The 26,597-nt window shown below is 44.1% G+C and overlaps 1 pseudogene; it reads right to left on the bottom strand.

The window, feature by feature from the left end:
* Nucleotides 1-9,266: 9,266 nt before the first annotated feature.
* Nucleotides 9,267-26,597, bottom strand: part of LOC135530394 (tight junction protein ZO-1-like) — a 71,043-nt pseudogene continuing 53,712 nt past the window's right edge.

Here is a 26,597-nt window from a genome sequence, read left to right as displayed (position 1 = left end):
AATTGTTATTATCAAGAATTCTGTATTTCTAAGGGGTTCTATTCACTTGTCTGTTCACAGTGAAGTCTGATGGGAAACATGACAGTAAAACGGTATATTGTGCCTTCTATTGTCTTCGACATTCCACCACCGTTTCTACCTTAGACTTGCATCATGTGTAATAATTGTTCTACCGGGATAGCCAGGCTATTTAACGCATCGGTCTCACCTATCCAGCCTAACCATGATATGAATAATACTTTTGACTTCTTTGTTTTTACTTAGCTTTTTTATTTTACTTTTTGATAACTTTCCTTTCTACTTGATGTACATAGTCAGGTCCTCATTGATCGGATATTGTCTATCTAAAAAATCGGAGAGAAGAAGTAGACCATTCCAGATCGATTTGTTAGATGATACGAGGAGGACACGCGCACAAACCATCCATTCTATTAGAGGAGAAATCATACTCGTACTTGGACACGGGTCATCAGAGCAACGAAGTTACCAGAGTCTTGCTGCAACACAAACATCAAAAAAGGGGATGCGATTGCTGTTTTCTTAAGAAATATACCCGGTTATTTTTTTTTACATCTGTGGATTTGGTTGGGATTGGTTAAAATAGGATGTTCCGCTGCATTTCTGGAGTAATTTACACGATATTCAAATCATTGTTTCGTTACTTTTTCCTCAGTGAAGCTACAGTATCAAGGTACAGTATCATCATTTCGCTTCGAAATCTGTAGATCCGTCAGTGTTGTAGTGGAGGGTAAACGTACGATGGTATACGCCGTATGCCCACTTGTTAACATACTAACGAGCCTGGGTTTATAAGCGCGGAAATCGAATCTGCCGTACGAACATGCGTTTTGCGGCACAGTCGATAGCGCGCCGGACCTCGGGCTTAGAAGGTCGACGGTTCGATACCTGCTCCCTCTCTGTTTCATGACAATAATGTGGGATGAGATGGGTATAAAGTTAAGAATGGAGAATCTTGACCTACAACAGTCAAATAATTTGGCATAAAGAGAAGCAAGCACCAAAGGCTTGATTAAAACACGTGTGTTAGCTTATTTACAATATTAGAGAGAATATACCCATGATGATAACACGAGGCACGAATTGGATAAATTAGAACACATATTAGAGATGCAGTCACCACTAGCGCGTGGGTCGCTATTTTAAAAAATCAATATGGACAGCGCCCGGTGCTGCAAGTTGAGTACGAAAACTCACTAACAAGAGGGATTTATTGCATGCACTAAGAAATAAGCCGTAGGCTTACCTGTTTGACAGACGCAATTGTGTTTTCCATATTTTTTTTCGGTGTAGCTATTTCCTCCAATAATGTCACCATGCACTCCTTAAATTACTTGCCTTGTTAGATAAAGGTTAAATAAAAAATAGTCCTACCTCCGTTCTGCGTTGGACTCGGGCATCATGTCTGGGGTGGAAAATCAACTTCTGAAAATGCCTTGCTTAGATTCATAACGACATCTCGTCTACACCTGTTGTTTACGAAGCATGTGACAATTTACATTTTATTTAAAAAAAACGATGTGATTTGAACTCTTTGCAAACAAGACAAACGGTGGTTTGGCATTGGATAAATACGGTAAGGGAGCCAGCCTAGTGGTTAGAACGTTGGACTAATAACTGAAAGGTTGATAGATCAATCCCTGAGCTGACAATGTAAAAATCTGTCGTTCTACCCCTGAACAAGGCAGTTAGTTCTTAACGAAAGGTCAAATAAAATATTGTGGGTAGGCCTATTAAGAGACATTGGTGATTTTACCATTGTAATCAGATCGAAATGATTATTTTTGTCATTGACTTAATTAGCCCACTAACCATGTGTTAAATGTGTATTGTAGGGCTATGAATTGAACATATAGTAGGCTTGGTATGGTTTTGCCCACAGACTAGTTACAAGATCAGGAACAAATTGGCTGGAGGCCAAACCTAGTTGCCAACCCCAGTTGTATATTGTAAATTAAATCACCCTCTTCACCACCATCATCATCATCATCATTCAGATAATTAAAAATACGAGTGGATACAGTTCTAACCTTCGCTGAAGTGAAATAATTTTTTTGCTCGCCAGTGTGATCTGAAGAAGAAACTACATAGTCTAACAACGTCGCTCGCAAACTGCACAGATGTGAGCTGTGTTTCACTGTAGAAGCATTGGTCCTCTTACATTTTAATTCCAGGTTGCGTATCAAAATATTTAAGGGCATTCCATGTAAAATGTTACTCGCAGTGCCGCTTTACTTCTGGGCTATAATGGCGGGTCTAATCCTGAATGCTGATTGGTTAAAATCGCATTCAAGCCGGTCAAAATCATGATTCAGCTGGCAGTACCACCACGCCGGGAAGTACAGAGAACTGACTTGTTCCTGTCAAAGTTATTATAATATACTCTGACAGAAGTAGTTCCTGCTTCCGAGTCGGCCTGTCACAGAGTAGAGACTCGGCGTGGTTTAAACTCACCCAGCCCATCGTTGATTGTTGGCGCACGAGCTGGTCCCAGCCCCCTAGGCGCTTCAGCGTTCAGGCGTAGCTGTGTAGAATATGTGAGACAGGATATGTGTTTTACCTTTCTTCATGCTCCTGTATAGAACAACGTGTCTGATGGTGCATTGGAGACTGATGTGTTCCTGTCCTGTCTTTTCACAATACTATTGCAGATATGGATCTATTGTCTAAGAATTAGGATTATACATTCTTTGTATTAAGGACTGGTTATTTTATAGTATACATTATGGCTTTATGTATGAGTGTGATTGTGTGAGTCCGAGAAAACACTGAGAGAGAAAGAACAACTTGTCAGATAGTGCATTGGAGACTGATGTGTTCCTGTCCTGTCTTTTCACAATACTATTGCAGATCAACATAAAAGCCTAAAAGACAGTCGTGGTATCGCTCTTCATTGCTTGGTTCTCCAGTGGTACATAAGAACGTGGTATCACTCTTCATTGCTTGGTTCTCCAGTGGTACATAAGAACGTGGTATCGCTCTTCATTGCTTGGTTCTCCAGTGGTACATAAGAACGTGGTATCGCTCTTCATTGCTTGGTTCTCCAGTGAAACATAAGAACGTGGTATCGCTCTTCATTGCTTGGTTCTCCAGTGGAACATAAGAACGTGGTATCGCACTTCATTGCTTGGTTCTCCAGTGGTACATAAGAAACCCGCTCCAATAACAAAGGGTCTGAATACTAATGTAAATAAAGGTTGTTGTTTTTTTTAAATTAAAATTTATAATCCATTTGCAAAATTTCAAACATGTATTTTGCTTTGTCACTATGGGGTATTGTGTGTAGATTAATTTGTAAATACATTTTTTTTTTTACTTTTAAAAAACTATTTAAAAATAAGGCTGTAATGTAACAAAATGTAGGAAAAGTGACGGGGTCTGAATACTTTCCGAAGGCCCTGTTTACTCACATATACCCACGTGGGTGATCAGAATGCTAACCTTCAAGGGGATCTATGAACAGATTTCAATAAGATGTTTCTAAAACGCTGTCATTTTCACTTTTAGCGGAGGTATAGAATTAGACTTTTATATATATATATATATATATATATATATATATACAGTGCCTTGCGAAAGTATTCGGCCCCCTTGAACTTTGCGACCTTTTGCCACATTTCAGGCTTCAAACATAAAGATATAAAACTGTATTTTTTTGTGAAGAATCAACAACCAATCAACAACAATCAAGTGGGACATAATCATGAAGTGGAACGACATTTATTGGATATTTCAAACTTTTTTAACAAATCAAAAACTGAAAAATTGGGCGTGCAAAATTATTCAGCCCCTTTACTTTCAGTGCAGCAAACTCTCTCCAGAAGTTCAGTGAGGATCTCTTAATGATCCAATGTTGACCTAAATGACTAATGATGATAAATACAATCCACCTGTGTGTAATAAAGTCTCCGTATAAATGCACCTGCACTGTGATAGTCTCAGAGGTCCGTTAAAAGCGCAGAGAGCATCATGAAGAACAAGGAACACACCAGGCAGGTCCGTGATACTGTTGTGAAGAAGTTTAAAGCCGGATTTGGATACAAAAAGATTTCCCAAGCTTTAAACATCCCAAGGAGCACTGTGCAAGCGATAATATTGAAATGGAAGGAGTATCAGACCACTGCAAATCTACCAAGACCTGGCCGTCCCTCTAAACTTTCAGCTCATACAAGGAGAAGACTGATCAGAGATGCAGCCAAGAGGCCCATGATCACTCTGGATGAACTGCAGAGATCTACAGCTGAGGTGGGAGACTCTGTCCATAGGACAACAATCAGCCGTATATTGCACAAATCTGGCCTTTATGGAAGAGTGGCAAGAAGAAAGCCATTTCTTAAAGATATCCATAAAAAGTGTTGTTTAAAGTTTGCCACAAGCCACCTGGGAGACACACCAAACATGTGGAAGAAGGTGCCCTGGTCAGATGAAACCAAAATTGTACTTTTTGGCAAGAATGCAAAACCTTATGTTTGGCGTAAAAGCAACACAGCTCATCACGCTGAACACACCATCCCCACTGTCAAACATGGTGGTGGCAGCATCATGGTTTGGGCCTGCTTTTCTTCAGCAGGGACAGGGAAGATGGTTAAAATTGATGGGAAGATGTATGGAGCCAAATACAGGACCATTCTGGAAGAAAATCTGATGGAGTCTGCAAAAGACCTGAGACTGGGACGGAGATTTGTCTTCCAACAAGACAATGATCCAAAACATAAAGCAAAATCTACAATGGAATGGTTAAAAAATAAACATATCCAGGTGTTAGAATGGCCAAGTCAAAGTCCAGACCTGAATCCAATCGAGAATCTGTGGAAAGAACTGAAAACTGCTGTTCACAAATGCTCTCCATCCAACCTCACTGAGCTCGAGCTGTTTTGCAAGGAGGAATGGGAAAAATTTCGTCTCCGATGTGCAAAACTGATAGAGACATACCCTAAGCGACTTACAGCTGTAATCGTAGCAAAAGGTGGCGCTACAAAGTATTAACTTAAGGGGGCTGAATAATTTTGCACGCCCAATTGTTCAGTTTTTGATTTGTTAAAAAAGTTTGAAATATCCAATAAATGTCGTTCCACTTCATGATTGTGTCCCACTTGTTGTTGATTCTTCACAAAAAAATACAGTTTTATATCTTTATGTTTGAAGCCTGAAATGTGGCAAAAGGTCGCAAAGTTCAAGGGGGCCGAATACTTTCGCAAGGCACTGTATATATATATATATATATATATATATATATATTTAGATCTATGGCCCTTTACCATTGAAATATATTCGGGAAAAAAAGTACACCTGCTATCAAAGGTATTTTTCTCAAGCGATCTAATCTAGGGCGGTCTGCACATCTAGAAGTTGTGTTCATGTTTAGCGCTTAAACAATTTAAGTTTCAGAACGGGCAGAATAATTATAAGACATCTCGAGTTGTGCTTTGCTTTCACAGCGAGCACACCTAATTGGATCGTAACTTTTACAAGTAAAGTTACGGGGCCCTGCTTTAGCTCTTTTTAAATGTATTTTTGTGGTCGTGGAAGAAGTTTTAAAACATTTTACTCAAGCTGATGTTCATGACAAACAACTGCCCTCGTAATGAAATGAAGATGGTGTTTGTCTATACTCTGGTTAATGTAATGCATGAGAAAAATATAAACTGCCTAAAATATACTTTCCCTGAAAATAATCTTGCATTTGTCCCAATAGTTTTTCTCATTCATTTTAACCTAATGATGGTCTTTCACGATTGGTTTAATCTTGTGTAGAGTAATGCTATACAGTCGTCTGCTGAGGAAGAATTGATTCTGACAGACCATCCTGTATAAACACTGTTTGAATTGATTCTGACAGACCATCCAATATAAACACTGTTTGAATTGATTCTGACAGACCATCCAATATAAACACTGTTTGAATTGATTCTGACAGACCATCCTATATAAACACTGTTTGAATTGATTCTGACAGACCATCCTATATAAACACTGTTTGAATTGAGTCTGACAGACCATCCTATATAAACACTGTTTGAATTGATTCTGACAGACCATCCTATATAAACACTGTTTGAATTGAGTCTGACAGACCATCCTATATAAACACTGTTTGAATTGATTTCAATTCAGACTGTTAAACAGCTTCCATCTCAAGGCCATCAGACTGTTAAACAGCTTCTATCTCAAGGCCATCAGACTGTTAAACAGCTTCTATCTCAAGGCCATCAGACTGTTAAACAGTCTATGTATGTATGGTAGTTGATGGGGAACTGTTAGATTACTTGTTAGGTATTACTGCACCATCGGAACCAGAAGCACAAGCATTTCGCTACACTCGCATTAACATCTGCTAACCATGTGACCAAATAAAATGTGATTTGATTTGGAAAAGAAGTCAAAATGACAGTTTATCAAAAGTTAGAGAAAATGCCTTTGACGCGGTTAGTTAAACAGCTGTATCATTTGATGGGTATAAGATATTTTGTTCTAAGATTTAAATGCATAGAAGAAGAGGAAGATATCATACGCTTTATATTTTATGTCGGTTGTTGGAAAAGTGATCAAAGTAGCTGATTTTGTGTCAAATTGCATTTACAGTAAATGGAATGTAGGAAGTGGTGTCATAATGGGCTCTTTTAGAATGCAGAGGGAATCCCATGAAAGTGGATGTAAGAAATTGTCATAATGGGCCCTTTTAGAATGCAGAGGGATTCCCATGAAAGTGGATGTAAGAAATGATGTCATAATGGGCCCTTTTAGAATGCAGAGGGAATCCCATGAAAGTGGAATTGTTTAAAAAGTATAAAAGATATTGAAAGTTGTATAGAAGCAGCTCAATCCAGTCCAGTTTACACGCTTCAAAGTTTTAACGACGTTTCTAGCTTGAAGAGGAGTAGAAAAGTAGATTTCCGAATAAAATGTGTAGTGCTTGCTAGTTGGTTTTAAAGTATTTATGGTTTTGAAATACAGTGCCTTCGAAATATTCAGACCGTTCACTTTTTCCACATTTTGTTTGGTTACAGCCTTATTCTAAAATTGATTACATCGTCCCTCCCCCTCAATCTACATACAATACCCCATAAAGACAATGCAAAAACTGTTTAATACATTTTTGCTAATTTATATATTTAAAAAAAAATGAAATCACATTAATTAAGTATTCAGACCCTTTACTCAGTACTTTGTTGAAGCACCTTTGTCAGCGATTACAGCCTCGAGTCATCTTGGGTATGACGCTACAAGCTTGGCACACCTGTATTTGGGGAGTTTCTCCCACTCTTCTCTGCAGATCCTCTCAAGCTCTGTCAGGTCTGATGGGGAGCGTTGCTGCACAGCTATTAGGTCTCTCCAGAGATGTTCGATCGGGTTCAAGTCAGGGCTCTGGCTGGGACACTCAAGGACATTCAGAGACTTGTCAAGAATCCATTCCCGCGTTGTCTTGGCTGTGTGCTTAGGTTTGTTGTCCTGTTGGAAGGGGAACCTAAGCCCCCTAGTCGGAGGTTCTGAGTGCTCTGGAGCAGGTTTTCATCAAGGATCTCTTAGTACTTTGCTCCGTTCATCTTTGCCTCGATCCTGACTAGTCTCCCAGTCCCTGCCGCTGAAAAACATCCCCACAGCATGATGCTTCACCGAAGGGATGGTGCCAGGTTTACTCCAGACGTGACGCTAGGCATTCAGGTCAAAGAGTTCAATCTTGGTTTCATCAGACCAGTAATCTTGTTTTTCATGGTCTGAGTCTTTAGGTGCATTTTGGCAAACTCCAAGCTGGCTGTCTCAAACGAAGCACTAATTAAAAAAATAAATGTTATTAATACAGTGGTATATTTAGAAATGTGTTGCAAAGGGGGGGAGCATTGAACATAAATAAAACTAAATTGAACGTAAATAAAAACTAAATTGCAGCCACACTGGAAAAAAAGACAGCAGTGTCAGATTGAAGCAGTGTTATCATATCAAACGAAAATAGCACGGATGTGCCGTTTTTAATAAATCGTCTATTAGTACAAAAAAAACACATTTCAATAGAGCTGAGCTTCCAGTATCACAAATGGAGAGGGTTCGCTCCTTAAAACAGCTCCAACTCCAGTACAGAGCTTTTAAAATGTATTTAAACCGAGCACTGTTTTTCTATTTTTGTAAATAAGAATAACAAGTTATTTGACTGTTAAAAATGCCTTTAAATACTAGTGGTGTGTGTGTGTGTGTGTGTGTATGTATGTTGGTAGAAAAGTAGTATTTTATTACTGCTTAGGTCAGTTCCAAGGCTCCAGGGTAAGTATAACCAGAATACAAACACAACCAATGAAATCACTCTTTTTTTTTTTTTTTTTTTTTTAATAAACAATTATTTTTTTTTTACCTCTTTTTATACAAAATGACAAAGATGTACAAAAGTTAATTTAAAGCGAACCAAGGCCATATGCTAGCATTATATACAGCCACAATTTAAACGTTCTAGTTGTTGTTCATTTGTAGTATTTCCTCTGAAACTTCAATATGCATAGCAGGAAACGAAAGCATGACCTCTTCATCAGTCTCATATTATAGTTAATCCAAGTGCAAAATGCAGTGAAATTCCATTTATTTTGTTCCAATTTTGTTATTTTCTGTTTGTTTTTTTCCCCCCATAATTTTTTAAATCACTAAAAACGTAAAGATCTGATGTTTTTTAGTTAAAATGCAGATAAGGCATCACTGCTTGCAGTGCATGATGGGACTTTTAATGTGTTTGAACTTAGTAGTAGCAGGCTTCCGGACCTGAGTCGAAGCACATGCATAGATCTCTAGACAGCTGCAGGAGTTTGTCAAATCAAGTCAGTGACATTTTATTTTATGGTAAAACATTCAGTAGTTCTTCTAAAGATGGACAGACCAATCAACTGGGGGCATCCCAATGCCAATACATTAACTTCAGTCTTCAGTATTACCTTCAAAACGGTGTCGTGTTTTAAATGATGCCTACAGTATCAAGGTAACCCTTGATCGAGGCTCAGCTGCAAGTCTTCAGATATCCTTAAGAGCGAAACGCATGACCACAAACAACCTCACAAACAAAAAAAGCTTTTGCATATACCAACTTTTCTGTTTGTGAGTGCATACAGTAAGTTGTAAAAATTTCCGTTGCAATATTCAATTAATTTTAAAAAATGATTCTCATCTTGATTTTTTTTTTTTTTTTAAATGTTCCTCTGTCTTGCAACCTGCTAAAAATTTGAAAAAAATCTTAATTAGATTGTTATTCAGTCAGTCTGTGGCACTGGTCATGCATTCCAACAACAGTTCCATTTTTATTATATATTTTTGTTTTTAACAGTTTTAGATTTTTTGCAAGCCTTTAGTTAAAGCACCAAAAAAAAAAAAAAAAAAGGTGGGTGGGAAAAGGAGAGCACCGCGCTGGGATAGGATGCTGTGTTGAGACTCCTCCCACTTCACTGGGACTCCTCCTACTTTCCCCAGGGGCGGTCACAATAAACAACTTAATGTTCAATATTCAAGTTCAAGAACATAAGAATATATTCAAGAATAAAAGTTCGTACTTCATCAAGTCAAGCAGTGCTGCCTCCTGCTGCCTGGGAGGGAGACAACAGGGCAAAGGGGTCACAACAGCAGGAGAGTGGGGGTAACGTTTCTGTCTGTGGCTGTCCCTTGATCTAACACATTCAGTAACAGGCCAGCTGTCTCCCTCTATGTTCAGAAGTGATCGATGAGCACAGACACACAGTTGGCTCCCACCAGGTAGTTGGGGTCTCCTGGAAGAGACTTGTTCTGCCATGTCTTGGGGTCACCTGGAGGATTTAGAGAAACAAGAACAGTTATCGGTCGGTCGGGTTAGTCATTTGTCTTTCTTAGTGTGCGGTTCTTTAAATTGGTTTTGAAGGCCCAGTGTTATGTTAAGAGTGCCGTAACAGGCCGCAAATAACAGCATATGCCGATGATGATTTTGTGTAAAATCTTCAATCACAGTATGTTGTTTGTGAGAAATATATATTTAGATGCTGTACATAAACCATGGATAGCATAATACTGCCACTTATACTTATATACTTATACTTCTACTTACTTAAAATATTGTTTTGTCATTTTTTTCTCAACTGTAGAACTGTGTACATATTCAGCTTCTGACAAAATGTAAAGCCTTAAAATGGATTAGCAATATGTTTAGTGCAAAAAATAAAATTAATAATCTATTTCATAATTCCTCACATTGTAACTACTGTCAGAAATAACAAAGTAGGTGAATAGTGACTGTTACAAAACGCCATGAAGAAAATGCAATGTTGTGACAAACAAATGGAATGACTGGAGCATTGGAACCAGGAGATGATTTCAAAGGTTGATGATGATGAACCAGAGCTCTCCTTGGCAGGGGTCAATTCCATCTCAATTTATACAAGTCAGGAAGTGATTTTATACATAAAAGAAAAAAGATGGAAACATTTTTTGAATTTAAGAGCTCTTCATTCTGTATATTGAGAAATCAATTCATTTAAAAAAATAATATATATATATATATATATATATATATATATATATATATATATATATATATATATATATTATTGACTTGGAATTTCCATTTACTTGACTGGAACTGACCCCAACCCTCCTCCTTAGTGACACCCTATCAAGTGTACCCTCTATCCAACTCTATGGTGACCCCTCCTCAATCACACAAGGCTCCGACCCATCCCCCAACCAATCACACAAGCCACCTGAAGCCCTGACCCAACCAATCACACAAGCCACCTGAAGCCCTGACCCAACCCCCCAAAAGGACAGAGATAGAGGACAGCGTACCCGACGAGGAGTCGGAGGATTTTAGAGCAAAGACCAACCATCTGGGGTCATAGACGCACAGTGAGGTAGACGCAGTTCCACCGGCTTCAGGAACTGAAGACCGTGAGGCCCACACATCACCAGAGGGCTGAGCAGGGTCTCTCCTGGATGGAATAGACAGAGACAAGACTGACATATTTATATTCTGCTCTGAATATTTTAAGATGTTGACAAACGGGGCGGAAACAGTTGAAAAGGATGGAAGTTAGAGGTGAACCAGGAGATCAAAACTCTTCTGTTTTCCCCAGGGTTCTCAGTTGGCAGCACTACAACTAGATGAAACAAAAGTAAGATATACTATCCACTGGGCACAATGACTAAGAAAACATGTAAGCATTAGAAATACCTTTCTCCTTGTCCAGCGGGGGCAGGATGCTGTTGTCCCGACAGACCTTAAAGTAGATCTCCTGTTCTATGCTGTCGGGGATGGCTCCCTGTGGGATGATGATGCTGACTCCCGTCTCGATGGAGCTCAGCACCCCGCCGTTACAGTTGAAGATCCCCGGACGTGGCCACCACTGTGTGACCTTCGTCCTCCTCGTCATCCTCCAGAGCACTGGGGCTAGAGAGGAGGGAGAGTTAGTAGACCATCCTGTCAAGACCACTGGGGCTAGAGAGGAGGGAGAGTTAGTGACTGTTAGTTACTAGACCATCCTGTATAGACTAGAGGTTCCCAAACTTTCTCCCCTTCCAGCATTGGGGAATCCCCTGCCCGCCACATCTATGGGCACAAGCACTGTTCATGACACTAACTGTTCACACCCCTCTTGTTGGCAGAGAGAACATGTTGCAGGTTAGTTAGTTCCTGTAGTTCTACACATTTTGTCATGGGGTGCAGAGACATTTTTGCAGGCCTCCCCTGACGACCCGGGGCGCTCCGGGAGGAGAGTTGGAAGGGAGCGGGGGGGGGGGGGGGACGAAAGGGAGGAGAGGTGGAAAAAGTGAGTTAGATACAACAGCAGGCTACATAACGAAGCTACAAGGTCATAAATACGCATCCTCAGATGTATAATTATTCCATTGCTTGTGTGTGACATTGTTCAAGACAGGTAATGAGTGTTGATACAGTACGTTTGTTTTGGTGTGAGGCAGAGCTACAGAAAATGACTTCTACAACATCAGCAGAGTAGGAAAAACGCAGCCATAGAGGTCATACTGAGAACTGAGCTTTAACATTCAGACGCTTTTATCTGGAGCGACTGTGACCCCAGCGGGAATCAAACCCACGATCCACGGCTTTGCACGAGCCATGCTCTACCAACGTAGCCATGCTCTACCAACGTATCCATGCTCTACCAACGTAGCCATGCTCTACCAACGTAGCCATGCTCTACCAACCTAGCCATGCTCTACCAACCTAGCCATGCTCCACCAACGTAGCCATGCTCTACCAACGTAGCCATGCTCTACCAACCTAGCCATGCTCTACCAACGTAGCCATGCTCTACCAACGTAGCCATGCTCTACCAACCTAGCCATGCTCTACCAACGTAGCCATGCTCTACCAACGTAGCCATGCTCTACCAACCTAGCCATGCTCTACCAACGTAGCCATGCTCTACCAACGTAGCCATGCTCTACCAACCTAGCCATGCTCTACCAACGTAGCCATGCTCTACCAACGTAGCCATGCTCTACCAACGTAGCCATGCTCTACCAACCTAGCCATGCTCTACCAACGTAGCCATGCTCCACCAACGTAGCCATGCTCCACCAACGTAGCCATGCTCCACCAACGTAGCCATGCTCTACCAACGTAGCCATGCTCTACCAACGTAGTCATGCTCTACCAACCTAGCCATGCTCTACCAACGTAGCCATGCTCTACCAACGTAGCCATGCTCTACCAACCTAGCCATGCTCTACCAACGTAGCCATGCTCTACCAACGTAGCCATGCTCTACCAACGTAGCCATGCTCCACCAACCTAGCCATGCTCTACCAACGTAGCCATGCTCTACCAACGTAGCCATGCTCTACCAACGTAGCCATGCTCTACCAACGTGGCCATGCTCTACCAACCTAGCCATGCTCTACCAACGTAGCCATGCTCTACCAACCTAGCCATGCTCTACCAACGTAGCCATGCTCTACCAACGTAGCCATGCTCTACCAACCTAGCCATGATCTACCAACGTAGCCATGCTCTACCAACCTAGCCATGCTCTACCAACGTAGCCATGCTCTACCAACGTAGCCATGCTCTACCAACCTAGCCATGATCTACCAACGTAGCCATGCTCTACCAACCTAGCCATGCTCTACCAACGTAGCCATGCTCTACCAACCTAGCCATGCTCTACCAACCTAGCCATGCTCTACCAACGTAGCCATGCTCTACCAACGTAGCCATGCTCTACCAACCTAGCCATGATCTACCAACGTAGCCATGCTCTACCAACCTAGCCATGCTCTACCAACGTAGCCATGCTCTACCAACGTAGCCATGCTCTACCAACCTAGCCATGATCTACCAACGTAGCCATGCTCTACCAACCTAGCCATGCTCTACCAACGTAGCCATGCTCTACCAACCTAGCCATGCTCTACCAACGTAGCCATGCTCTACCAACCTAGCCATGCTCTACCAACCTAGCCATGCTCTACCAACCTAGCCATGCTCTACCAACGTAGCCATGTTCTACCAACGTAGCCATGCTCTACCAACGTAGCCATGCTCTACCAACCTAGCCATGCTCTACCAACCTAGCCATGCTCTACCAACGTAGCCATGCTCTACCAACGTAGCCATGCTCTACCAACCTAGCCATGCTCTACCAACGTAGCCATGCTCTACCAACGTAGCCATGCTCTACCAACCTAGCCATGATCTACCAACGTAGCCATGCTCTACCAACCTAGCCATGCTCTACCAACGTAGCCATGCTCTACCAACCTAGCCATGCTCTACCAACGTAGCCATGCTCTACCAACCTAGCCATGCTCTACCAACCTAGCCATGCTCTACCAACCTAGCCATGCTCTACCAACGTAGCCATGTTCTACCAACGTAGCCATGCTCTACCAACGTAGCCATGCTCTACCAACGTAGCCATGCTCTACCAACCTAGCCATGCTCTACCAACCTAGCCATGCTCTACCAACGTAGCCATGCTCTACCAACGTAGCCATGCTCTACCAACCTAGCCATGCTCTACCAACCTAGCCATGCTCTACCAACGTAGCCATGCTCTACCAACGTAGCCATGCTCTACCAACGTAGTCATGCTCTACCAACGTAGCCATGCTCTACCAACGTAGCCATGCAGGATCAGTTAATGAGTCTGTAATTATGGCCGTTGCCTGTATATGATGCAGTTTATGCCGTGTGAACAGAATTAAATACAATACAAGTGTTCTATCTCTATGGCTTGAGTCCATGTCATGAAATTAGTGTGTAGTCAGCCATAGATTTTTTTTATTTTTTTATTTAACTAAGCAAGTCAGTTAAGAACAAATTCTTATTTTCAATGACGGCCTAGGAACAGTGGGTTAACTGCCTGTTCAGGGGCAGAACGACAGATTTGTACTTTGTCAACTCGGGGGTTTGAATTTGCAACCTTCCAACCTTCCAGGTTGCTAACTACTACTACTACCAGACCAGATTATTACCTCATCCCCTTATCTAACAGGGTCTACTACTACCTGACCAGATTATTACCTCATCCAACTTTATGTAACAGGGTCTACTACCTGACCAGATTATTACCTCACCCCCTTATCTAACAGGGTCTACTACTACCTGACCAGATTATTACCTCACCCCCTTATGTAACAGGGTCTACTACCAGACCAGATTATTACCTCATCCCCTTATCTAACAGGGTCTACTACTACCTGACCAGATTATTACCTCATCCAACTTTATGTAACAGGGTCTACTACCTGACCAGATTATTACCTCACCCCCTTATCTAACAGGGTCTACTACCTGACCAGATTATTACCTCATCCCCCTTATGTAACAGGGTCTACTACTTGACCAGATTATTACCTCATCCCCTTATCTAACAGGGTCTACTACTACCTGACCAGATTATTACCTCATCCCCTTATCTAACAGGGTCTACTACTACCTGACCAGATTATTACCTCATCCCCTTATCTAACAGGGTCTACTACTACCTGACCAGATTATTACCTCATCCCCTTATCTAACAGGGTCTACTACCTGACCAGATTATTACCTCGTCCCCTTATCTAACAGGGTCTACTACTACCTGACCAGATTATTGCCTCACCCCCTTATCTAACAGGGTCTACTACTACCTGACCAGATTATTACCTCATCCCCTTATCTAACAGGGTCTACTACCTGACCAGATTATTACCTCATCCCCTTATCTAACAGGGTCTACTACCTGACCAGATTATTACCTCACCCCCCTTATCTAACAGGGTCTACTACCTGACCAGATTATTACCTCATCCCCTTATCTAACAGGGTCTACTACTACCTGACCAGAGTATTACCTCACCCCCTTATGTAACAGGGTCTACTACCTGACCAGATTATTACCTCATCCCCTTATCTAACAGGGTCTACTACTACCTGACCAGATTATTACCTCATCCCCTTATCTAACAGGGTCTACTACTACCTGACCAGATTATTACCTCACCCCCTTATGTAACAGGGTCTACTACCTGACCAGATTATTACCTCATCCCCTTATCTAACAGGGTCTACTACTACCTGACCAGATTATTACCTCACCCCCTTATGTAACAGGGTCTACTACCTGACCAGATTATTACCTCATCCCCTTATCTAACAGGGTCTACTACTACCTGACCAGATTATTACCTCACCCCCTTATGTAACAGGGTCTACTACCTGACCAGATTATTACCTCATCCCCTTATCTAACAGGGTCTACTACTACCTGACCAGATTATTACCTCATCCCCTTATCTAACAGGGTCTACTACTACCTGACCAGATTATTACCTCATCCCCTTATCTAACAGGGTCTACTACTACCTGACCAGATTATTACCTCACCCCCTTATGTAACAGGGTCTACTACCTGACCAGATTATTACCTCACCCCCTTATCTAACAGGGTCTACTACCTGACCAGATTATTACCTCATCCCCTTATCTAACAGGGTCTACTACTACCTGACCAGATTATTACCTCATCCCCTTATCTAACAGGGTCTACTACCTGACCAGATTATTACCTCATCCCCTTATCTAACAGGGTCTACTACCTGACCAGATTATTACCTCACCCCCCTTATCTAACAGGGTCTACTACCTGACCAGATTATTACCTCATCCCCTTATCTAACAGGGTCTACTACTACCTGACCAGAGTATTACCTCACCCCCTTATGTAACAGGGTCTACTACCTGACCAGATTATTACCTCATCCCCTTATCTAACAGGGTCTACTACTACCTGACCAGATTATTACCTCACCCCCTTATGTAACAGGGTCTACTACCTGACCAGATTATTACCTCACCCCCTTATGTAACAGGGTCTACTACCTGACCAGATTATTACCTCATCCCCTTATCTAACAGGGTCTACTACTACCTGACCAGATTATTACCTCATCCCCTTATCTAACAGGGTCTACTACTACCTGACCAGATCATTACCTCACCCCCTTATGTAACAGGGTCTACTACCTGACCAGATTATTACCTCACCCCCTTATCTAACAGGGTCTACTACTACCTGACCAGATTATTACCTCATCCCCCTTACCTAACAGGTATGTCATTGGGCACAGTGTTGTCTGTATAATGCTGTGTATGTTCAAGTGATGTAATAAGTACGTCAACTGTATATACCGTTTGTGGGTGTAGGGGGGGCGGGGCTAGAGGCAGAACAAGACAGACTACAGTGTCAGGTGTATAGTAAAGTCTGGATAGAAGGATCAGATAAATTACCATACTGAAACAACCTGCCAAACAAAGATCTAGCCATTTTTGTCAAGATGTTCGGATCTTTAACGGCTGCCGAACCAGAGTTCTGTTCAATGTTACACAACCCCCCCCCCATTGAATTCACTTCAACGGTATATCCTTACCTGACAGGTATGGCCTTGGACACAGCATTGTTGACTAAGTTGTTGTGCTGCTGGTACTTGGGCCCCCTGTTGTCCATGGTGCGTGTGAACGTGTCCAGGCCACTGTCGTGGTCCAGGGCCTGAGGAGACAGCGGAGGCTTGGTCCTGCTGTTGTTGTTGACCACACTGGGTTTAGGGTTGCTGCTACTGATCGGGAGGTCTGTCTTCCCACTGTCGTTGGGGAGGAGGTTGTGGTTGAACTTGGGGCTTTCAAACTTCCTCTCAAAGGGCCGGGCTGAGGAGGTGTACGGCTTAGGGACGTATCGGTTGTAGCTTTGTGGGGTGGGGGTGGTTCCAGGGGTTTTGGGGGGTGCGTCAGTGCCGTTGACCCCCACTGGGGACCTCTGGGCCAGGTAGGGCTGGGAAGGGGGGGTCCTGGGGGACTGGGGGGCGGAGACCAGAGAGGTCAAGTTTTGGAGAGGAGCTGAGGAGCTGGTCGGGGTGAGTTCACTGGAGAGAGAGGGAAAGAGACGTGAGTACCTACATACAACCAGCCAGAGGTCAACTATGGATGTGAGTACCTACATACAACCAGCCAGAGGTCAACTCGGGATGTGAGTACCTACATACAACCAGCCAGAGGTAAATTAGGGATGTGAGTACCTACATACAACCAGCCAGAGGTCTACTATGGATGTGAGTACCTACATACAACCAGCCAGAGGTCAACTCGGGATGTGAGTACCTACATACAACCAGCCAGAGGTAAACTAGGGATGTGAGTACCTACATTAAGACAGAGGTCAACTAGGGATGTGAGTACCTACATACATCCAGAGGTCAACTAGGGATGTTAGTACCTACATAAAGCCAGAGGTCAACTAGGGATGTGAGTACCTACATACAGCCAGCCAGAGGTCTACTATGGATGTGAGTACCTACATACAACCAGCCAGAGGTAAATTAGGGATGTGAGTACCTACATACAACCAGCCAGAGGTCTACTATGGATGTGAGTACCTACATACAACCAGCCAGAGGTCAACTCGGGATGTGAGTACCTACATACAACCAGCCAGAGGTAAACTAGGGATGTGAGTACCTACATTAAGCCAGAGGTCAACTAGGGATGTGAGTACCTACATAAAGCCAGAGGTCAACTAGGGATGTGAGTACCTACATACAGCCAGCCAGAGGTCAACTAGGGATGTGAGTACCTACATTAAGCCAGAGGTCAACTAGGGATGTGAGTACCTACATAAAGCCAGAGGTCAACTAGGGATGTGAGTACCTACATAAAGCCAGAGGTCAACTAGGGATATGAGTACCTACATACAGCCAGCCAGAGGTCAACTAGGGATGTGAGTACCTACATTAAGCCAGAGGTCAACTATGGATGTGAGTACCTACATACAACCAGCCAGAGGTCAACTAGGGATGTGAGTACCTACATACAGCCAGCCAGAGGTTTACTAGGGATGTGAGTACCTACATACAACCAGCCAGAGGTCAACTCGGGATGTGAGTACCTACATACAACCAGCCAGAGGTAAACTAGGGATGTGAGTACCTACATTAAGCCAGAGGTCAACTAGGGATGTGAGTACCTACATAAAGCCAGAGGTCAACTAGGGATGTGAGTACCTACATACAGCCAGCCAGAGGTCAACTAGGGATGTGAGTACCTACATTAAGCCAGAGGTCAACTAGGGATGTGAGTACCTACATAAAGCCAGAGGTCAACTAGGGATGTGAGTACCTACATAAAGCCAGAGGTCAACTAGGGATATGAGTACCTACATACAGCCAGCCAGAGGTCAACTAGGGATGTGAGTACCTACATTAAGCCAGAGGTCAACTATGGATGTGAGTACCTACATACAACCAGCCAGAGGTCAACTAGGGATGTGAGTACCTACATACAGCCAGCCAGAGGTTTACTAGGGATGTGAGTACCTACATACAGCCAGAGGTCAACTAGGGATGTGAGTACCTACATACAGCCAGCCAGAGGTCAACTTGGGATGTGAGTACCTACATTAAGCCAGAGGTCAACAAGGGATGTGAGTACTTACATACAACCAGCCATAGGTCAACTAGGGATGTGAGTACCTACATACAGCCAGCCATAGGTCAACTAGGGATGTGAGTACCTACATACAGCCAGCCAGAGGTTTACTAGGGATGTGAGTACCTACATTAAGCCAGAGGTTAACTATGGATGTGAGTACCTACATACAACCAGCCAGAGGTCAACTAGGGATGTGAGTACCTACATACAGCCAGCCAGAGGTTTACTAGGGATGTGAGTACCTACATCAAGCCAGAGGTCAACTAGGGATGTGAGTACCTACATACAGCCAGCCAGAGATCAACTAAGGATGTGAGTACCAACATTAAGACAGAGGTCAACTCGGGATGTGAGTACCTACATACAGCCAGCCAGAGGTCAACTAGGGATGTGAGTACCTACATAAAGCCAGAGGTCAACTAGGGATGTGAGTACCTACATACAGCCAGCCAGAGGTCAACTAGGGATGTGAGTACCTACATACAGCCAGCCAGAGGTCAACTAGGGATGTGAGTACCTACATACAGCCAGCCAGAGGTTTACTAGGGATGTGAGTACCTACATTAAGCCAGAGGTTAACTATGGATGTGAGTACCTACAGACAGCCAGCCAGAGGTCGACTAGGGATGAGTACCTACATAAAGCCAGAGGTCAACTAAGGATGTGAGTACCTACATACAGCCAGAGGTCAACTAGGGATGTGAGTACCTACATACAGCCAGAGGTCAACTAGGGATGTGAGTACCTACATACAGCCAGAGGTCAACTAGGGATGTGAGTACCTACATACAGCCAGAGGTCAACTAGGGATGTGAATACCTACATAAAGCCAGAGGTCAACTAGGGATGTGAGCACCTACATACAGCCAGAGGTCAACTAGGGATGTGAGTACCTACATACAGCCAGAGGTCAACTAGGGATGTGAGTACCTACATAAAGCCAGAGGTCAACTAAACTATAACACTTAAAGATGTCAACTTAATTATAAGTACTTTTAGCTACCACAGTGCTCTTTAACAAACCTAACACTGTCTTTGATGGAGGTGGCTCCACTCATATAAGATAACACTTAGTGTTCCGTTAAAGGTAGAGATCCCCTGAGACATCTATTCTTACCGTCGTTGGGGATGAGTTTGGGCAGGCTGTTGGGTGGTACAGCAGGGCTGGGTGGTCCGTACTGAGACACAGGGCTGATCTGGGGGGGGGCTCGTACCTCTTCTCTACCGGACTCACCTTCTCCACAGACTCGGCCTAAAGCACAGACACAAACAGAGGGTGTGTTTAAAGATCAATAATGTCACAGTCGAATTGGGCAGAATCATTTCATCTACAAATCACTGTCACTTTGAAGCCCCAACAACTCATGTGATCAAGATTAGCAGTTCTGCCTCAGGACTTGATCCTTCAAACGCGGTCAGCCTGACCTCCGTGCAGTCAGCCTGACCTCCGGGCAGTCAGCCTGACCTCCGGGCAGTCAGCCTGACCTCCGTGCAGTCAGCCTGACCTCCGTGCAGTCAGCCTGACCTCCGTGCAGTCAGCCTGACCTCCGTGCAGTCAGCCTGACCTCCGTGCAGTCAGCCTGACCTCCGTGCAGTCAGCCTGACCTCCGTGCAGTCAGCCTGACCTCCGTGCAGTCAGCCTGACCTCCGTGCAGTCAACAGACCTCCGTGCAGTCAACCAGACCTCCCGTGCAGTCAGCCTGACCTCCGTGCAGTCAGCCTGACCTCCGTGCAGTCAGCCTGACCTCCGTGCAGTCAGCCTGACCTCCGTGCAGTCAGCCTGACCTCCGTGCAGTCAGCCTGACCTCCGTGCAGGCAGCCTGACCTCCGTGCAGTCAGCCTGACCTCCGTGCAGTCAGCCTGACCTCCGTGCAGGCAGCCTGACCTCCGTGCAGGCAGCCTGACCTCCGTGCAGGCAGCCTGACCTCCGTGCAGGCAGCCTGACCTCCGTGCAGTCAGCCTGACCTCCTGGCAGTCAGCCTGACCTCCGGGCAGTCAGCCTGACCTCCGTGCAGTCAGCCTGACCTCCGGGCAGTCAGCCTGACCTCCGTGCAGTCAGCCTGACCTCCGGGCAGTCAGCCTGGACCTCCGTGCAGTCAGCCTGACCTCCGTGCAGTCAGCCTGACCTCCGGGCAGTCAGCCTGACCTCCGGGCAGTCAGCCTGACCTCCGTGCAGTCAGCCTGACCTCCGGGCAGTCAGCCTGACCTCCGTGCAGTCAGCCTGACCTCCGTGCAGTGACCATAGTGATTGTACTTATCCTCTCAGATCTATAGTACACGCGACTTGGGGCTAGCTGTTGATTTGGGTAGGGTTGTGGGGGCAAGCCAGCTGGGTCTGCTGTAAAGGAAATGGTTCTAAGAGTTCTGGGTAGTGTAGTTTACCTGCTTGTAGTTGGTTATGGGTAATATAGTATACCTGTTGTAAGGGTAAGCCAGCTGGGTCTGTGGTGGGAAGCGGTTGACGCCAGGGCTGGGGTTCATGGCCTTGCTGTCGAAGCTCCGTCGGTCAAAGTAGGACAGCTGTTTCCTGTAGTACTCCTCATCTTCGTCAGCATCGCAGTTGTCCAGGGGTTTAGCCCCAGGGGGATTCTGGGACTCGGGGGCTCTGAGGGGGTGATGAGACACATCAGCGTTGGGCTCAATTCCATTACAATTCAGAAAATAAAACCCACATTCCAAAATGTTCCAAATGGAAGAGAATTGTAATGCTCTGGATAAGAGCGTCTGCTAAATGACTTAAATGTAATGTAAATGTAATTAGAATGTCAGTGTACTTTCTGATTTCACTGGAATTAAAATGGAATTTTAATATATACTTTATACACTTACGAATCCATTCCACAAAGTAGAGTGAGAGACAGAACGGGCAGTTAGAGAGCCACACAGGAGAAAGTAGAGCGAAGGACGGAACGGGCAGTTAGAGAGCCACACAGGAGAAAGTAGAGCGAAGGACGGAACGGGCAGTTAGAGAGCCACACAGGAGAAAGTAGAGCGAAGGACAGAACGGGCAGTTAGAGAGCCACACAGGAGAAAGTAGAGCGAAGGACAGAACGGAAGTTAGAGAGCCACACAGGAGAAAGTAGAGCGAAGGACAGACATTGATAACAGAGGGACAGACGGTCAGACATTCAGAACTAGTAACACCGACCAGAGGGAGGGGGAGAGAGAGAGGGAGAGGTCTGGGGTCCTCTCACCAACCAAGAACAAAATGGGACAAACACCAAATTTAAACTCTGCATGCAGAAATCTCCAAAAATATCCCCTGTGTACAATGTAAAACACCAAATAATGCACGCAGAGAAGAATTAGGTCGATACCCGCTAATAATCAAAATCCAGAAAAGAGACGTTAAATTCCACAACCACCTAAAAGGAAGCGATTCCCAAACCTTCCATAACAAAGCCATCACCTACAGAGAGATTAACCTGGAGAAGAGCCCCCTAAGCAAACTGGTCCTGGGGCTCTGTTCACAAACAAACAGACCCCACAGAGTCCCAGGACAGCAACACAATTAGACCCAATCAAATCATGAAAAAACAAAAAGATAATTACTTGACTAATTAGAAAGAATTGACAAAAAAACAGAGCAAACTAGAATGCTATTTGGCCCTAAACAGAGAGTACACAGTGGCAGAATACCTGACCACTGTGACTGACCCAAACGTAAGGAAAGCTTTGACTATGTACAGACTCAGTGAGCATAGCCTTGCTATTGAGAAAGGCCGTCGTAGGCAGACATGGCTCTCAAGAGAAGACAGGCTATGTGCTCACTGCCCACAAAATGAGGTGGAAACTGAGCTGCACTTCCTAACCTCCTGCCAAATGTATGACCATATTAGAGAGACATATTTCCCTCAGATTACACAGACCCACAAAGAATTAGAAAACAAATCCAATTATGATAAACTCCCATATATACTGGGTGAAATACCACAGTGTGACATCACAGCAGCAAGATTTGTGACCTGTTGCCACAAGAAAAGGTCAACTAGTGAAGAAACAACACCATTGTAAATACAACCCATATTTATGTTTATTTATTTTCCCTTTTGTATTCCCTACTTGCACATCGTTACAACACTGTATATAGACATAAGGACAATTGAAATGTCTTTATTCTTTTGGAACTTTTGTGAGTGATATGTACTGTTTATTTTTTGTTTTTCACTTTTGTTTTATTTTCTATTTCACTTGCTTTGGCAATGTAAACATATGTTTCCCATGCCAATAAAGCCCCTTGAATTGAAATTGAGAGACAGAGACACTAGATAGTGTTCACATTACATCACTGTGCCTAGTGGGTTGAATCTGTGTTTCACATACTGGTCGTTGCACTGTGTAACATGTCCACTAGGTGGAGCTCTGGGGTCGACTCTGATAAATTAACCAGGTAGATTTCCTTCCTCTTGGAAAGGACAAATCTCAGCATCATTCTTTACCCACATCTTTCTATGTATTTATATAAATATCACACACACACACACACACACACACACACACACACACACACACACACACACACACACACACACACACACACACACACGGGTCCAAAATTGATGACCTCGATAAAGATGAGCAGTAATGACTGTATAAAGCTATATGTTTGTTTTTATATTATTTTATACCAATACATTTTGTAATATAGGGTCAAAATGATTGAAATCCCTAAAGATTCTTCGAAATAAAGTAGTCGAAAGTTTAGTATTTGGTCCCATATTCTTAGCACACAATGATGACATCAAGCTTACGCCTCTACAAACCGGTTGTTTGCAGTTATTAGTTTTTGGTTGTGTTTCAGATTATTTTGTGCCCAATAGAAATGAAATGGTGAATAAATGTATCGTGTCAATTTGGAGTCACTTTTTTATTGTAAATAAGAAAATAATATGTTAATTTGGATGCTACCATTTTACGGATCATCCTGAATGAAAATATGATGATTATACCCACAGTACATTTTTAAATTTTTTAAATATTTTTTTTAAATTTTACCTTTATTTAACCAGGCAAGTCAGTTAAGAACAAATTCTTATTTCAATGACAGCCTGGGAACAGTGGGTTAACTGGTCTAGGAACAGTGGGTTAACTGGTCTAGGAACAGTGGGTTAACTGGTCTATGAACAGTGGGTTAACTGCCTGTTCAGGGCAGAACAACAGATTTGTACCTTGTCAGCTCGGGATTCAAACTTGCAACCTTCCGGTTACTAGTCCACTAGGCTACCCTGCCGCCCATGCTAACCTCTCACCATAAACGACAACAGGAGAGGTTGGTGTGTCTTGGTGGTATGCTCTTTGACCCTGTACCTTTTCACTCGTCAAATTATTATTTTCTTATTATAAAATGACTTGTTAAAATATATTTTCTCTGAGCAATTGTATTAATGATTTATTTTATACAGTCATGATTGTGTTAATAATTTCAGACCCCTCTGGAGATGACATTGATTTGATCCAACGTGACAGTGAGGCCACACGTTGAGCGGACACAACATTATGAACACCTGCCTTGTTAAATCCACTTCAATCAGTGTAGATGAAGGGGAGGAGGCGCCTTGAGACATGGATTGTATGGGCCAGAAAAAATATTTAAGTGCCTTTGAATGGGTGGTAGATGCCTAGCGCACCAGTTTGTGTCAAGAACTGCAACGCTGCTGGGTTTTACCACGCTCAACAGTTTCCCGTGTGTATCAAGAATGGTCCACCACCCGAAGGACATCCAGCCAACTTGACACAACTGTGGGGAAGCATTGGAGTCAACACGGGCCAGCGTCCCTGTGGAACGCTTTCAACACCTTGTAGAGTCAACACGGGCCAGCGTCCCTGTGGAACGCTTTCAACACCTTGTAGAGTCAACACGGGCCAGCGTCCCTGTGGAACGCTTTCAACACCTTGTAGAGTCAACATGGGCCAGCATCCCTGTGGAACGCCTTCAACACCTTGTAGAGTCAACATGGGCCAGCGTCCCTGTGGAACGCTTTCGACACCTTGTAGAGTCAACATGGGCCAGCATCCCTGTGGAACGCTTTCGACACCTTGTAGAGTCAACATGGGCCAGCATCCCTGTGGAACGCCTTCAACACCTTGTAGAGTCAACATGGGCCAGCGTCCCTGTGGAACGCTTTCAACACCCTGTAGAGTCCATGCCCTGATGAATTGAGGGCAAAAGGGGGTGCAACTCAATATAAGGAAGGTGTTCTTAATGTTTTGTACATCCAATGTAACATTTCTAGTACAGTATGTGGTCCTTTCAGGAGTTGAACCCATGACCTTGGCGTTAGTAGCACCAGGGTAGAGTGCTGTGGTTTGTGTGTGTACGGTGTGTGTGGTGTGTCTACGGTGTGTATGTTTTGTGTGTGTGTGTGTGTGTGTGTGTGGTGTGTCTACGGTGTGTGTGTGTGTGGTGTGTCTACGGTGTGTGTGTGGTGTGTCAACAGGTGTGTGTGTGTGGTGTGTCGACAGTGTGTGTGTACGGTGTGTCAACAGGTGTGTGTGTGTGGTGTGTCTACAGTGTGTGTGTGGTGTGTCTACAGTGTGTGTGTGTGTGTGGTGTGTCTACAGTGTGTGTGTGTGTGTGGTGTGTCTACAGTGTGTGTGTGTGGTGTGTCTACAGTGTGTGTGTGTGTGTGGTGTGTCTACAGTGTGTGTGGTGTGTCTACGGTGTGTGTGTGGTGTGTGTGTGGTGTGTCTACGGTGTGTGTGTAGTGTGTGTGTGTGGTGTGTCTACGGTGTGTGTGTGGTGTGTCTCCGGTGTGTGTGTGGTGTGTCTCCGGTGTGTGTGTGTGTGGTGTGTGTGTGGTGTGTCTCCGGTGTGTGTGTGTGTGGTGTGTCTCCGGTGTGTGTGTGGTGTGTCTACGGTGTGTGTGTGGTGTGTCAACAGGTGTGTGTGTGTGGTGTGTCGACAGTGTGTGTGTACGGTGTGTCAACAGGTGTGTGTGTGTGGTGTGTCTACAGTGTGTGTGTGGTGTGTCTACAGTGTGTGTGTGTGTGGTGTGTCTACAGTGTGTGTGTGTGTGGTGTGTCTACAGTGTGTGTGTGTGTGGTGTGTCTACAGTGTGTGTGTGTGTGGTGTGTCTCCGGTGTGTGTGTGGTGTGTCTACGGTGTGTGTGTGGTGTGTCTACGGTGTGTGTGTGGTGTGTGTGTGGTGTGTCTCCGGTGTGTGTGTGTGTGTGGTGTGTCTACGGTGTGTGTGTGGTGTGTCTCCGGTGTGTGTGTGTGTGTGGTGTGTCTACGGTGTGTGTGTGGTGTGTCTCCGGTGTGTGTGTGGTGTGTGTGTGGTGTGTCTCCGGTGTGTGTGTGTGTGGTGTGTGTGTGGTGTGTCTACGGTGTGTGTGTGGTGTGTGTACCTGTAAGTAGCCTTCCCCTGCTCCAGGTTGCTGAGGGAGTTGGCTTTGGGGACAGGCCCAGGTGCAGTCACAGGTCTGGGCAGGTCTGCAGGCTGGAACACCAGACAGACCGGAAGTTAAACCTGACTATTGTATCTACACAGGTTGCCACTATCTGGCCAAGTTGCAAAGTGAGAAGCACCGAAATTTTACAATTTCTCTTCTTAAAATATGATTTGAAACCAAACCTTGGCCTTAACCACTCTGCTAACATTATGCCAAATCCTAAATTAAATGTTTTTAATACATTTTTACAATATAGCCCATTTTGACT

The sequence above is a fragment of the Oncorhynchus masou genome, unplaced genomic scaffold (assembly GCF_036934945.1).
Source record: "Oncorhynchus masou masou isolate Uvic2021 unplaced genomic scaffold, UVic_Omas_1.1 unplaced_scaffold_1332, whole genome shotgun sequence".
Taxonomy (NCBI): Eukaryota; Metazoa; Chordata; class Actinopteri; order Salmoniformes; family Salmonidae; genus Oncorhynchus; species Oncorhynchus masou.
This window is presented reverse-complemented; position numbering and strand designations above follow the sequence as displayed.